Source organism: Oratosquilla oratoria, chromosome 9 (assembly GCF_046742065.1).
Source record: "Oratosquilla oratoria isolate Oo_2021 chromosome 9, ASM4674206v1, whole genome shotgun sequence".
Lineage (NCBI taxonomy): Eukaryota > Metazoa > Arthropoda > Malacostraca > Stomatopoda > Squillidae > Oratosquilla > Oratosquilla oratoria.
The window spans coordinates 61730109-61745950 of record NC_134785.1 but is presented as its reverse complement, the minus strand read 5'-3'; the positions used below and the strand labels follow the sequence as shown (position 1 = coordinate 61745950).

The 15842-nt window shown below is 43.5% G+C and overlaps 2 non-coding genes across 2 annotated transcripts; both read right to left on the bottom strand.

The window, feature by feature from the left end:
• Positions 1–11222: 11222 nt before the first annotated feature.
• On the bottom strand, positions 11223–11311 carry TRNAK-UUU (transfer RNA lysine (anticodon UUU)). The gene is given in 2 exon segments: positions 11223–11258; positions 11275–11311. It is a non-coding gene; the product is annotated as a tRNA-Lys (tRNA).
• Positions 11312–14259: 2948 nt separating this feature from the next.
• TRNAK-UUU (transfer RNA lysine (anticodon UUU)) lies at positions 14260–14349 on the bottom strand. Its single transcript is given in 2 exon segments — positions 14260–14296; positions 14313–14349. It is a non-coding gene; the product is annotated as a tRNA-Lys (tRNA).
• Between the last annotated feature and the right edge of the window lie 1493 nt (positions 14350–15842).

The following is a 15842-nucleotide window of genomic DNA, read 5'->3' as shown; positions in this document are numbered from 1 at the left end:
AATTGGCAACGAACAAACTTAATAAACTCGATGATTCGGCTAACACTTTAGGCGAATACTCCATAACCCCACCCATACCCAGAACTTCCACTAGGGTATCAAACTTCCTCTTCGATAGCACTCTTTAGACTCGTTTGGCACTCTTTGTGATGCGACAGGACCTTCTTGAACTGGTGGAGGCCGGTTCCCCAGTCTTGCCTTCCCTCTGATACAATTTCAAACTCCTCCTCTGTGCTCAAGCTCCAACGTTCAGTCTCTTGTACTTGGCGCACTACTTCAGTGTCTTCTAGTTCCCTCTAGAGGAGAATATTGTAGAGGTCGGGGGACCGAAAAGTGACGACCTTCCTGCGCTATCGGTCGTAACAGGGTTCTTTGGTTTGCAAGCGGGTGAGGTGTTTGAGTGCCGGAAACACAAAAAGAAGTCCTTGGGTGACGGAGAGAAGGAGGAGCGCTTGTCGCCTGATGATTGATCCGAGGGCTACGCTTACTCTTACAGCCTTGTGGATGATGGAGACACCGACAGTGAGGCCGTGGAGACGCGAACACGATGTGTGAGTAGCTGTAACCCCTACACACAATGTGAGTGAATACGCACAAGTGGCGGTCAAAGTGCCACACATAGACGCGGCACCTGGCACAGTGCCAGTGTCCTGTAGGGTTCGGCCGGGACTTCGCAGACACTGCAAACTCCATCTTTATGAAGCTAGGCCTCTTCGTCAACTCGATACGCCCAGGGTCCTCTCCCCATGTCCTTGGCAAGAACAAGGAGGAAGTTACCGATGGTCAGCACCAGGACATGAGCCACGAGAAAGAGGACCCTAGGGCACTTTGTGCTTCCTTACCCGCAAGGCCTATGCACCTCGACGGTACTTAAAACCTTCATTCTTTTTTCTTCTTGGACTTTAATTTTCTTCTTCCGTGTTCCACGAATCAGAGATTGTATATATGTACACATGCACGTACGTTGGAAAACAGTTTTATATTGTTGATAGTGTAATTGTATGTATGTTAGAAATTTCCTATCCCATTTTTGTCCCTGCCAAATGTGTCTGCCTTAGAATCGCTATACGTAAATTGGCAAGCTACAATACAGTATGCAACATGTCCATGATTTACACTTTCTTTCGCCAAGACACTTATACCTACTTGCCAAATGGGTCTGCCTTAGAATGACTACCCCTCACGTTAAATCCACCGGGTGCCCATGATTGTGTTAGCATCCCTTGACGAAGGTCCCGCCTACCACTTCCAAATTTAAGTTAAGGTTTCGCTACCTCGTTTTGTGGTGGAACATACATTTGTTCTAAAATCCTAAAGATGTTCCTCTACTAGAATCCTGAACTGGAGTTTGAGAGATTTTCTCCTTCACCTAAATTTAAGGTTCCTCATCTGTTCATACATACGAACATGACCTCATGACGTAATGGAGGAGTGGAATGTTAAATGTAAGCTCCTCACTACTACGCGTTATAAGTCTCGTACACCTTAAAAAAATAGAAAATAATACCCAATCAAATCCCTGTCCTTACAACAGGGTCCTCCTTGTTAAGAAGAACTTCCACACACAAAAAAAAAGACGGAATAGCCATGTCAAGGAAAATAAATCTAGCTCGTACAGGAATCGAACCTGTGTCCTATGCGAATTTGAATTTGCCAATGGCAAATAGAAATATACAACGCTCTACCGACTGAGCTAACGAGCTCTTGATTGTATTGGTCATACTTACATTTATAAATAAAATATATTATAGATATATAGTATACCCATGTGAACACACACAATTACAAAACACACGCGCACACATACACACACACGAACACACATTCCTTTCCGAGGCATAACGTGTACTTTTTCTTAGTGTGTATGTATTTACACTTCTTTTATCGTTTTTGACACCTAGTATTTCCTATGAAATCTATTCTGAATAAAAGTCACAGCAGATAAACAATAACAACGCTATTTTATTTCTCAGAGAATATACTGTATAGCATTTGCCTTCCCCGTCTCTTTTGTACGATCTTTACCACCTCAACCACCCCGCGAGCCCCTCCGTATCTATGTCAACTCTTGTGAGCCTGGCATGTCGGAACAGTGAATCAATGCGTGCGTTCATATGTGCGTTCTTCATGTACAGAAAGCTATGTCAGGAATAGCTCCCGTTCATCTTGTGTCTTCTCGTCCGATTTCTTACCGACCCAAGGGAGAGTGAAGTCATGGCCTCCCTTCTTAGTTCCCTGGACGTCGAGGGCGATCCTACCGGTCACTCGTGGAAGGCCCATGTGTTGACTGTGATCAGCGCCTTCAAACACTGGAAACTGGTTCGTAGTCGACCTCTGGACAAACCTCATGCAGACTATACCCTTTCCCCCCCTGTCAATCCCCCTGTCCCAACTTCCAACTCTTCCACCTCACCAGGAGGAACGCTGCCTGCGACGTGGCACCATTGTGACCGATGGTCCTTGAGGCCATACGGCCCATTACCACCCCCCAGCCACCTATAGCCAGCTTGTCGGACTATACTGACGGCTCAGTGGACCCCATTAAACGAAGATGTGGCGAGGTTTTAATAACCGCAGGTGGGTTGACAGCTCCATGGAAAATGGGTAACAGCTACTCTACTCTACAGACGAGGATTGTTGCCATCCCCACGGCCTTATATTACCCTTTCTCTACTTGGCACGGGGTAGTCATGATTCACACAAGCACAAGGAGTGTTATTGAGGTCATCCAATTGGGGAAGACAATGGATACGGATAACATCTACTTAAGGACGTCACTCCAACATTCGTTGAACCTCTTGCATCGGCAACAGAGTTCTGTAAACTTACTCTGGATCTCCAGTCACTTTAGGATTCCAAAGAACAATGTTATGGCTTGTTTAGAGTAGTCAAGCTATTATTACTAATTAATATGCGTAAATGTGGTTACAACCTCAGTTCATTTAATGAATCTTTAGCCATGACTGGTGACCGACATTCCAATATATGGGGAGGAAGCGATAAGCCAGACGTTAGGAATGTACCATAGGCACAGACTTTTAATCAATATTTGTTTTGTGACGGTTGTAGCTGAAGAGACGATATCGATGATTTGTAGTGAAATCAATAGGTGGGAAAGAACGACGTTACTGTTATGTTCTCGTCCTTCTCCTGAGGTGAGCGGCCTCGTAGAAAGGAAAACTCTGACATGGAGAGGTGGAGCTCGTATGAAAAAGGTTGTAGCTCGCACAGGGCTCGAACCTGTGACCTTTATGAAAGTTGCATGTGTGAATTGTAACGCTCTACCAACTGAGCTAGCGACCTAACAGTTTAGGGGGAGAAATAAACTATATTTAAAGTAACTTCAATACACTATGGGTGACTTATATTTTCAAATTAGATTGATGACATATACCAACAAAGGTAATGCTTGTAAAAGTATCGTCCTAGAATGGGTGATCTGAAACAATAAAACCGAACACAGCTGCCAATGGGACCTTTCGCAGTGAGCAAATTGATACCAGACACCGCCAGATTTTGTAATTCTTGCCGGAAAATAAATACTTTTTTGGGCAAGTTATATAAGCTTACAGAGGTGTATCGTTGTACATTATTGTGTCTGAAATTTAAGTCAATTTCATGATTGCAAACGGCATATAGCATTGTTTGAGCCACTATTTATAATCACAGATGATATTCGTAAAACAGCCAATAATTGTATCAAGCCAAGCAATTTGTCATTTTCTACTGACTTCAATGGACGTACACTGATATATACTTTCATTTGAATGCACCAAGCAATAGGCAAAACTATGTAATGTATCGAAAATATAATTTTGCATCGAAGACTTAATTTTTTTCGGTACGATAAACTTTGTCTTAAGTTATCTATTGTTTTAGTCTGACGTGCAGTTTGCCGCGGCACACGTAAAATTAGTCATATTTGTTTGAAAATAGCTCCCAGCAGATCTAAGAGGCTATTCTTTACAAAAATGTCGTTAACTTCGTACGTCCGCCACCACTGTTGTTATTTTTTATCTCACTGATTATCTTCATATACAGGACGTGACAGTGATATCCATTATTTTTCAACACTCTCAGATAAAATGCACAAACCGAAATCAATATTCTCTTATTTTTACTGCTCATAGTTACTTCAGTATAAATAATTAGTTATTTTTAGTTTTACCTTATAATCAAATTAACAAAGCCTTATCACACACCAGTAAGTAAAAATTATAACATTGTGAGTCATGTTTTTAATCTTAAATACATTTATGCAGCAATTTATGGCGTTTTTTTTTTTTTTTTTAATATCGGTTTCCAAATTAACTAAGTCACCCCTTTGCCTCGTGAAATCCGAGACAATTGAAAATTCTAGCGTTAATAGGAATCTACGAGCCTGACTGCGAAAGGTCCCATTGGCAACGAACAAATGTACTAAACTCGATGATTCGGCTGACACTTTAGGCGAATACCCCATAACCCCACCCACACCCAGGACTTCCACTAGGGTATCAAACTTCCTCTTCGATAGCAATGTTTGGACTCGTTGGGATGCGACAGGACCTTCTTGAACCGGTGGAGGCCGGTTCCCCAGTCTTGCCTTCCCTCTGATACAATTTCAAACTCCTCCTCTGTGCTCAAGCTCCAACGTTCAGCATCTTGTGTTTCGCGCACTACTTCAGTGTCTTCTAGTTCCCTCTGCAGAAGAATATTGTAGAGGGGGGACCGAAAAGTGAGAACCCTCACGCGCTAGCGGTCATAACAGGGTTCTCTGGTTTACAGGCTGGTGAGGTGGTTGATTGTTGGAAACAACAAAAGAAGTCCTTGGGTGACGGAGAGAAGGAGCGCTTGTCGCCTGATGATTGATCCGAGGGCGACGCTTACTCTTACAGCCTTGTGGATGATGGAGACACCGAAAGTGAGGCCGTGGAGACCCAAACATGATGAGTGGGTAGCTGTAACCCCTAGACACAATATGAGTGAATACGCACATGTGGCGGTCAAAGTGCCCCACACAGACGCGGCACCTGGCATAGCGCCGGTGTCCTGTAGGGTTCGGCCGGGACTTGGCAGACACTGCAAACACCATCTTTCTGAAGCTAGGCCTCTTCGTCAACCCGATACTTCTAGGGTCCTCTCCCCATGTCGCCTTACACACACACACACACACACATACACATACACACACACACACACAGACACATACAAATGCACATACACACACATTTACATATATTATATATATACATATATATATATATATATATATATATGTATATATATGTATATATATATATATATATATATATATATATATATATATGTATGTATATGTATGTATATATAATAAATTATCCACATGGACGGGAATCAGAGATGGGCAATGCAACAGAATTAACAATCAACACGGGTGTCAAAATTAAAAGATTAATAATGAAGATTATATATCGGAAACTCAACACTCCTCTAGAGTGAAGTCAACCATGCTAGGTTCTATGACGCCGAGTCAGTTACCTTCCTTAATGCATTACATCATATGTTTGTATATATAAACAAAAGGATATGCCACTCCTAAACGGAAAAAGTAAATTTTCATGATTCATTTTATCGAGCAGATTGTTCCCTCGGCAAGGTTTTAGAAATGTTTTCAATATCTCTTAGTTTGCTTGCGTATACTAGACACTCTAGAATACTGACATCATACAGCTTGTATACGCCATCACTTTGGTTCGATGACGACTATGTAGGCGACATGAAGCGAGTGGATACATGAAGATGCCAGTGTCAGCGTTTTGATTATATATATATTTTTGTAGATGCGCATGAGTTACCCCCGGATACTGAAAACTGGTTTGATCACGTTCTCTGTGTTTATTATTACTCAGAGTAAAAGAGAACGAGTAATATAACAGTGACTGTATATTTTATAATGCGATCAGTGTGATGCATCGTACATGTGGCAGCCGATGCTGTGCGTGAGAATTTGACTCGTACTGAATAGGTTTTTGTTGCGTCGCAATCTTAGTTCTCAATTCTGAGCTTAAAAAAGTTAATAAATTAACTGAGGTCGTAACAATATATACATATATCAATTGGTAATAATAGCTTGACTACTCTAGGCACACCACAACAGTATTCTCTGGAATCCCAATATGACTGGAGATCCAGAGGAACTTTGTAGAACTCTCTACCCTGTGCATGAGGTTCAGCGAGTGTTGGACTGACGTTCTTGAGTAGACGTTATCCGTTGTCTTCCTCGATTGGATGATCTTAATAACACTCCTTGTGCCTGTATAAATCACGACTACGACCTGCCCAGCTGAGATAGCGTATTACAGAGCCCTGGAGATGGCAACATGCTTCGTCTGTAAAGCGGAGTTGCCGTCACTCATTTTCCATGGCGCAGTCACCTCATCTGCGGTTACAAATGCCGCGCCACATCCTCGTGTGATGGGGTCCGCTGAGCCGTCAGTATAATACGATAAGCTCGCTAGAAGACTTGGGGGGTGATGGACGTTATAGCCTCAAGGACCATGATCCATAACGATGCTACGTCGCAGTCACCTTTCCTCCTGGTGAGGTGGAAGAGTTGTAAGTTGGGACAGGGAGACTGCCACAAGGGGAAGGGGGTTCAGTCTGGATGAGGTCTGTCCAAAGGTCGACTACAAACCAGTTCCCAACGCATGGGTCTTGCAGGGGTGACCGGTGGGGTCGTCTTCGACGTCCAGGGCACTCAGAAAGGAGGCCTGGAATTCATTCTCTCTTGGGCCGGTCACAAATCGGACGAGAAGAGATAAGGTGGTCGGAAGTTATTCCCGTCACAGTTCGTTCCACATAAAGAACGCACATACGAACGCACGCACTGATTCACTTTTGATATGTCAGGCTCACACGGGATAACATAGATACGGAGGGGCTCGCGGGGTGGTTGAAGTGGTAAAGAATGTACGAAAGAGAAGAATGCAAAAGCTGCACAGTATATTCGTTTAGATATAAAATAGCGTTGTTGTTATTATTTGTCTGCTGTGATTTTTATCCAGAGTACATTTCATAAGAAAAAATAGGTCTCAGGAACAATAAAATAAGTGAAAGTACATACACACTAGGAAAAATTACACTTTATGCTTCGCAAAAGAATGTGTGTTCGCGTATATGTATTCACGTATTCTATACACCTATTTTAAATTTTACTTATTTATAACCGTAAGTATTGCGGAAAAGTCTCATAGCTCGTTAGCTCAGTCGGCAGAGCGTTGTGCATTCTCATTGCCATTGGCAATATCGCAAAGGTCGCAGGTTCGAGTCCTGTGCGAGCTAGATTTATTTTTCCTGGCATGGCTCTCCCGTCTTTCCTTTATTTTATTTTATTTGTTTATATATTTATTTATTCATCTATTTATTTTGTGGATTTTATTCTTTATAAGGAGGACCCTGTCAATATCACAGTGTCAGAACCATGTCTAGTCAAGTCTCCACCGATAAGATAAAGAAGATCATCTTTGTGGAAATGTGCATGTTATGACAACTGGTCAAACAAACATCATGCTATGAAGGGATCAATGCACCATAACTGTTCATCAGCATTATTTTAGCATTACAAGCCGTAACAACTCATTACCAAGTATCCTAGAAAGACATTTAGAGAACCATTTCCTTATACATACCAAACTACATAATTATAACTGCAAACCATACACCATTTCATGATGCATTCACTAATACTAAATACATCAATTGGAAGGTACGAGCACATAGATAATACTGTATAAATCCCAAACCTGTGATCTAACTGTTAACCTACACCAAATATGCAAAGACAGGCATATTCACATATATATATGAGCGACTTTGTCCTCATACTGTAAATATCTCTTCAGTACAACAAACCAAGAAATCACGAAAAGGCTTTACATTCTCTACCACCGGTTACAGAGCGTTAGTTTTCTTAATCCACAAAGCGACACTTCTTTCCCTGCACGATTACGACCCATAGTCCTCCAGGCCGTAAGGTCCACCACCCCTCCAGTCAGATCGTCGTACTACACTAACGACTCTGTGGATCCTCTCACAGGAGGGTGTTGAGCGGCTTTTGTGACTGCCGATAGAGTAACTTCGATATGGAGAGTGAGTGATGGCAGATCCACTTAACAGACGGAGCCTGATGGCATCTCCTAGGCCTTGGATCACGCCCTCTTTGCTGGGCAAAAGGCAGTTGTGATACAGACTCAGCGAGTGTTATTGACATTGATGTCAAAGTCTTGATGAGTGAGACGCTTGGCTTCACAGGGTGAACTTGATTTTTTACATTAAACATTTTGTCAATATTTCTAATATTAAAATCCTAGGCTTCTCCTGAGTGTTTTCATCGTCATATAGTCATCCACTTCCAACCTCGTTTTCTTTCATATGCAATGTTCACTTCCATTTTCTTTTGTGATGATTGGTGACGGGTATTGCAACACCTAGGTAGGAAGCGATGAATCAGGCGTTAGGAATGTAGGCAAAGACTTTTGAACACTATTTATTCTGTGAAGGTTGTAGTTAAAGAGACGATGTTAATAGTTTGAGGTGTAAATGGTGGAAAAGAAGAACGTTGCTGCCACGTCCTCTTCCCTACCCTGAGGAGGGCGGCCTCATAAAGAGGACACCTGACATGGGGAGATGGGACTTGTATGAAAAAGGAACATTTCCCCACACAGGACTCGAACCTACAACTTTTGACAAAACTTGCTTATGGGATACCTAACGCTCTACGACTGAGCTAGCGAGCAAATACATAATTGAAAAAAAATCAATTATATTGACTGTTACTTAACTACACTATGGATGAGTTATATCTTTTAAATTAGACTGATATTAAAATCTAATGACTAAAAGTATCGTTCCAGAAATGATGATCTGAAACAATAAAACGGAACACAGCAGCCTATTGTCAACGAACAAATGTAATAAACTCGATGATAAGGCTGACAGTTTAGGGGAATCCCCCATGACCCACACCCCCCAAACTTCCCCTAGGGTATCAAACTTCCTCTTCGGTGGCACTCTGGCGTGGCACTCTATGGGATGCGACAGGTCCTTGCTTGAACCGGTGGAGGCGGTCCTTACCTTGTCTTCCCTCTGATACCCAATGTTTAAACTCTTGTGCTTGGCGCGCTACTTCAATGTCTTCTAGTTCCCTTTGGAGGAGAATATTGTAGAGGTCGGGGACCGAAAAGTGAAAACCTTCCTGCGCTATCAGCCATACAGCCCATCACCACCCCACACCCGCCTCTAACGACCTTGTCGTACTATACTGACGGCTCAGTGGACCACATCACACGAGGATGTGTCGCGGTTTTTATAACCGCCGATGGGGTGACCGAGCCATGGAGAATAAGTGACGGCAACTTCACTCTACAGACGAAGCATGTTGCCATACCCAGGGCCCTATATTACGTTTTTCTCCTTGGCACGGGGTAGTCATGATTCACACAGGCACAAGGAGTGTTACTAAGATCATCCAATCGGGAAAGACAACGGATAACATCTACTTAAGGACGTCAGTCCAACACTCGCTGAACTTCTTGCACCGGCAAGAGAGTTCTGCATGGTTTTAACGTATCCTCAGCCACACTAGGATTGCAGAGAACAATGTTGTGGCGTGTTTAGAGTACTCACGCTATTATATGTGTATATGTGGTTGCGACCTCAGTTCATTTTGTGAATTTTTAGCCATGACTGGTGATGGACATTCCAATATATAGGGAGGAAGCGATAATCCAGACGTTAGGAATGTACCATAGGCAGAGACTTTTAATCAATATTTGTTTTGTGACTGTTGTAGCTGAAGAGACGATATCGATGATTTGTAGTGAAATCAATAGGTGGGTAAGAACGAGGTTAATGTCGTGTTCTCCTCCTGAAATGGGCGGCCTCGTAAAAAGAAAAAATGACATGGAAAGGTGGGGCTCGTATTAAAAAAGGTTGTAGCTCGCACAGGGATCGAACCTGCGACCTTTACGAAAGTTGCGTGTGTGAATTGTAACGCTCTACCAACTGAGCTAACGAGCTCACAACGTAGTGAGAAAAAGAAGCTAAATTTAAAGTAACTTCAATACACTATGGGTGACTTATATTTTCAAATTAGATTGATGACATATACCATCAAAGGTAATGCTTGTAAAAGTATCATCCTAGAATGGGTGATCGGAAACAATGAAACCGAACACAGCTGCCTGTTGTCAACGAACAAATGTACTAAACTCGATGATTCGGCTGACACTATAGGCGAATACTCCATAACCCCACCCATACCCAGGACTTCCACTAGGGTATCAAACTTCCTCTTCGATAGCAATGTTTGGACTCGTTTGGTATTCTTTGGGATGCGACAGGACCTTCTTGAACTGGTGGAGGCCGGTTCCTCAGTCTTGCCTTCCCAATTTCAAACCCCTCCTCTATGCTGAAGCTCCAACTTTCAGCCTCTTGTGTTTGGCGCACTACTTCAGTGTCTTCTAGTTCCCTCTGCAAAAGAATATTGTAGAGGTCGGGGGACCGAAAAGTGAGGACCTTCCTGCGCTATCGGTCCTAACAGGGTTCTTTGGTTTACAGGCAGGTGAGGTAGTTGAGTGCCGGAAACAACAAAAGAAGTCCTCGGGTGACGGAGAAGAGAAGGAGGAGCGCTTGTCGCCTGATGATTGATCCGAGGGCTACGTTTACTCTTACAGCCTTGTGGATGATGGAGACACCGACGGTGAGGCCATGGAGAGCCGAGCTTGAAAAGGATATACCCATGATGTGTGGGTAGCTGTAACCCCTAGACACAATGTGAATACGCACAAGTGGCGGTCAAAGTGCCCCACACAGACGCGGCACCTAGTACAGTGATCCCGCCTACCACTTCCAAATTGAAGTTAAGGTGGTTTTGTGCTGGAACAAACATTTGTTCTAAAATCCTAAAGATGTTCCTCTACTAGAATCCTGAACTGTAGTTTGGGAAATTTTCTCCACCTAAATTTAAGGTTCCTAATCGGTTCACACATACGAACATGACCTCATGACGTAATGGAGGAGTGGAGTGTGAGATGTAAGCTCCTCATTACTATGCGTTATAAGTTTCGTACACCTTTAAAAAAAAAATGGAAAATAATACCCATTCAAATCCCTGACCTTGCAACAGGGTCCTCCTTGTTAAGAAGAAATTCCACTCCAAAAATAAAGGAAAGACGGAATAGCCATATCAAGAAAAATAAAATTAGCTCGTGCAGGACTCGAACCTGCGACCTTTGCGGAATTGCCAAGGGCAATTAAAGACACAACGCTCTACCGACTGAGCTAACGAGCTATATTGATGTGGCGTCATTCTTACACTTAAGAATTTAACATGGGTGTATAGTATACCTATGTGAATACATGCTAATACAAAACACACGCACACGCATACACACGCACACGCATACGTACACACGAACACACCTTCATTTGCGAGGTATAACGTGTAATTTTTCCTAGTGTGTATGTACTTACACTTCTTTTATCGTTCTCGACATCTAGTCTTTCCTATGGAATTTATTCTGAATAAAAATCACAGCATATAAACAATTACAATGCTATTTCATATCTAAAATAGTATACTGTATAGCATTTGCCTTCCTCATCTCTTTCATACGATCTTTACCACTTCAACCACCCCGCGAGCCCCTCCGTATTATATCACCCTTTGTGAGCCTGGCATGTCGAAACAGTGAATCAATGCGTGCGTTCATATGTGCGTTCTTCATGTGGAGAAAACTGTCGGGAATAACTCCCGTCCATCTTGTATCTTCTCGTGCGATTTCTTACCGGCCCAAGGGAGAGTGAAGTCATGGCCTCCCTTCTTAGTTCCCTAGACGTCGAGGGTGACCCCACTGATCACTCGTGGAAGGCCCATGTGTTGAGTGTATTCAGCGCCTTGAAACTCTGGAAACTGGTTCGTAGTCGACCTCTGGACAAACCTCATCCAGACTATACCCTCTTCACCTGTGGCAATCTCCCTGTCCCAACTTCCAACTCTTCCACCTCACCAGGAGGAAAGCTCACTGCGACGTAGCACTATTGTGGCCCATGATCCTTGAGGCCATACGGCCCATCACCACCCCCCACCTACCTATAGCGAGCTTATGGTAGTATACTGACGGCTCAGTGGACCCCATCACACGAAGATGTGGCGCGGCTTTTGTAATCGGAGATGGGGTGACTGCGCCATGGAAAATGAGTGACGGCAACTCCACTCTACAGGTGAAGCTTGTTGCCATACCCAGGGCCCTATGTTACGCTTTTTCTGCTTGGCACGGGATAGTCATGATTCACACAAGCACAAGGAGTGTTATTAAGATCATCCAATCGGGAAAGACAACGGATAACGTCTACTTAAGGACGTCAGTCCAACACTTGCTGAACTTCTTGCACCGGCAAGAGAGTTCTGCATGGTTTCATCGGATCTTCAGCCATATTGGGATTCCAGAGAACAATGTTGTGTCGTGTTTAGAGTACTCAAGCTCTTATTAGTAATCAATATGTGCATATGTGGTTATGACCTCAGTTCATTTAGTGAATCTTTAGCCATGACCGCTGACGGACATTCCAATATACAGGGAGGAAGCGAGAAACCAGGCGTTAGGAATGTACCGTAGGCAAAGACTTTTAATCAATATTTGTTTTGTGACGGTTATAGCTGAAGAGACGATATCGATGATTTGTAGTGAATTCAATAGGTGGGAAAGAACGACGTTACTGTTATGTTATCGTCCTTCTCCTGAGGTGAGCGGCCTCGTAAAAAGAAAAACTCTGACATGGAGAGATGGAGCTCGTATGAAAAAGGTTGTAGCTCGCACAGGGCTCGAACCTGCGACCTTTACGAAAGTTGCATTTGTGAATTGTAACTGAAACTCCAACGTTCAGCCTCTTGTACTTGGCGCACTACTTCAGTGTCTTCTAGTTCCCTCTGCAGAAGAATATTGTAGAGGTCGGGGGACCGAAAAGTGAGGACCCTCTTGCGCTATCGGTCCTAACAGGGTTCTTTAGTTTGCAGGCGGGTGAGGTGGTTGAGTGTTGGAAACAACAAAAGAAGTCCTTGAGTGACGGAGAGAAGGAGGAGCGCTTGTCGCCTGATGATTGATCCGAGGGCGACGCTTACTCTTACAGCCTTGTGGATGATGGAGACCCCGACGGTGAGGCCATGGAGAGCCGAGCTTGAAAAGGATATACCCATAATGTGTGGGTAGCTGTAACCCCTAGACACAATGTGAATACGCGCAAGTGGCGGTCAAAATGCCCCATACAGATGCAGCACCTAGTACAGTGCTGGTGTCCTGTAGGGATCGGCTGGGACTTCGCAGACACTGCAAACACCATCTTTCTGAATCTAGGCCTCTTCGTCAGCCCAATACTTCCAGGGTCCTCTCCCCATGTCCTTGGCAAGGACAAGGAGGAAGTTACCGATGGTCAGTGCCAGGACATGAGCCACGAAAAAGAATACCCAAGGGCACTTTGTGCTTCCTTACCCGCAAGGCCTATGCACCTCGACGGTACTTAAAGCCTTCATTTCTTTTTTCCTCTTGGACTTTAATTTTCTTCTTCCATATTCCACGAATCAGAGATTTTATACGTGTACACATGCGCGTACGTTGGAAAACTGCTATATATTGTTGATAGTGTAATTGCATTTATGTTAGAAATTCCCTGTCCCATTTTTGTCCCTGTCAAATGGGTCTGCCTTAGAATCACTATACATAAATTGGCAAGCTACAATATGCAACATCTCCATGATTTACACTTTCTTTCGCCAAGACACTTATACCTACTTGCCAAATGGGTCTACCTTAGAATGACTACCCCTCACGTTAAATCCACCGGGTGCCCATGATTGTGTTTGCATCCCTTGACGAAGATCCCGCCTACCACTTCCAAATTGAAGTTAAGGTGGTTTTGTGCTGGAACAAACATTTGTTCTAAAATCCTAAAGATGTTCCTCTACTAGAATCCTGAACTGGAGTTTGGGAAATTTTCTCCACCTAAATTTAAGGTTCCTAATCGGTTCATACATACGAACATGACCTCATGACGTAATGGAGGAGTGGAGTGTGAGATGTGAGCTCCTCATTACTATGCGTTATAAGTCTCGTACACCTTTAAAAAAAAAATGGAAAATAATACCCATTCAAATCCCTGACCTTACAACAGGGTCCTCCTTGTTAAGAAGTTCCACTCCAAAAATAAAGGAAAGACGGGATAGCCATCTCAAGAAAAATAAAATTAGCTCGTGCAGGACTCGAACCTGCGACCTTTGCGGAATTGCCAAGGGCAATTAAAGACACAACGCTCTACCGACTGAGCTAACGAGCAATATAAATGTAGCGTCATACTTACAGTTAACAATTTAACATGGGTGTATAGTATACCTATGTGAATACATGCTAATACAAAACACACGTGCACGCATACATACACACGAACACACCTTCATTTGCGAGGTATAACGTGTAATTTTTCCTAGTGTGTATGTACTTACACTTTTTATCGTTCTCGACATCTAGTCTTTCCTATGAAATTTATTCTGAATAAAAATCACAGCATGTAAACAATTACAATGCTATTTTATATCTAAAATAGTATACTGTATAGCATTTGCCTTCCTCATCTCTTTCGTACGATCTTTACCATTTCAACCACCCCGCAAGCCCCTCCGTATCTATGTCACCCTTTGTGAGCCTGGCATGTCGAAACAGTGAATCAATGCGTGCGTTCATATGTGCGTTTTTCATGTGGAGAAAACTGTCGGGAATAACTCCCGTCCATCTTGTATCTTCTCGTGCGATTTCTTACCGGCCCAAGGGAGAGTGAAGTCATGGTCTCCCTTCTTAGTTCCCTAGACGTCGAGGGCGACCCCACTGATCACTCGTGGAAGGCCCATGTTTTGAGTGTGTTCAGCGCCTTCGAACTCTGGAAACTGGTTCGTAGTCGACCTCTGGACAAACCTCATCCAGACTATACCCTCTTCACCTGTGGCAATCTCCCTGTCCCAACTTCCAACTCTTCCACCTCACCAGGAGGAAAGCTCACTGCGACGTAGCACTATTATGGTCCTTGAGGCCATACGGCCCATCACCACCCCTCACCCACCTATAGCGAGCTTATCGTACTATACTGACGGCTCAGTGGACCCCATCACACGAAGATGTGGCGCGGCATTTGTAATCGGAGATGGGGTGACTGCGCCATGGAAAATGAGTGACGGCAACTCCACTCTACAGGTGAAGTTTGTTGCCATACCCAAGGCCCTATGTTACGCTTTTTCTGCTTGGCACGGCATAGTCCTGATTCACACAAGCACAAGGAGTGTTATTAAGATCATCCAATCGGGAAAGACAACGGATAACGTCTACTTAAGGACGTCAGTCCAACACTTGCTGAACTTCTTGCACCGGCAAGAGAGCTCTGCAAGGTTTCAATGGATCTTCAGCCTTACTGGAATTCCAGAGAACAATGTTGTGGCATGTTTAGAGTACTCAAGCTATTATTAGTAATCAATATGATCATATGTGGTTATGACCTCAGTTCATTTAGTGAATCTTTAGCCATGACTGGTGACGGACATTCCAATATACAGGGAAGAAGCGATAAGCCAGGCGTTAGGAATGTACGGTAGGCCAAGACTTTTAATCAATATTTGTTTTGTGACGGTGTAGCTAAAGAGACGATATCGATGATTTGTAGTGAAATCAATAGGTGGGAAAGAACGACGTTACTGTTATGTTCTCGTCCTTCTCCTGAGGTGAGCGGCCCCGTAAAAAGGAAAACTCTGACATGGAGAGGTGGTGCTCGTATGAAAAAGTTTG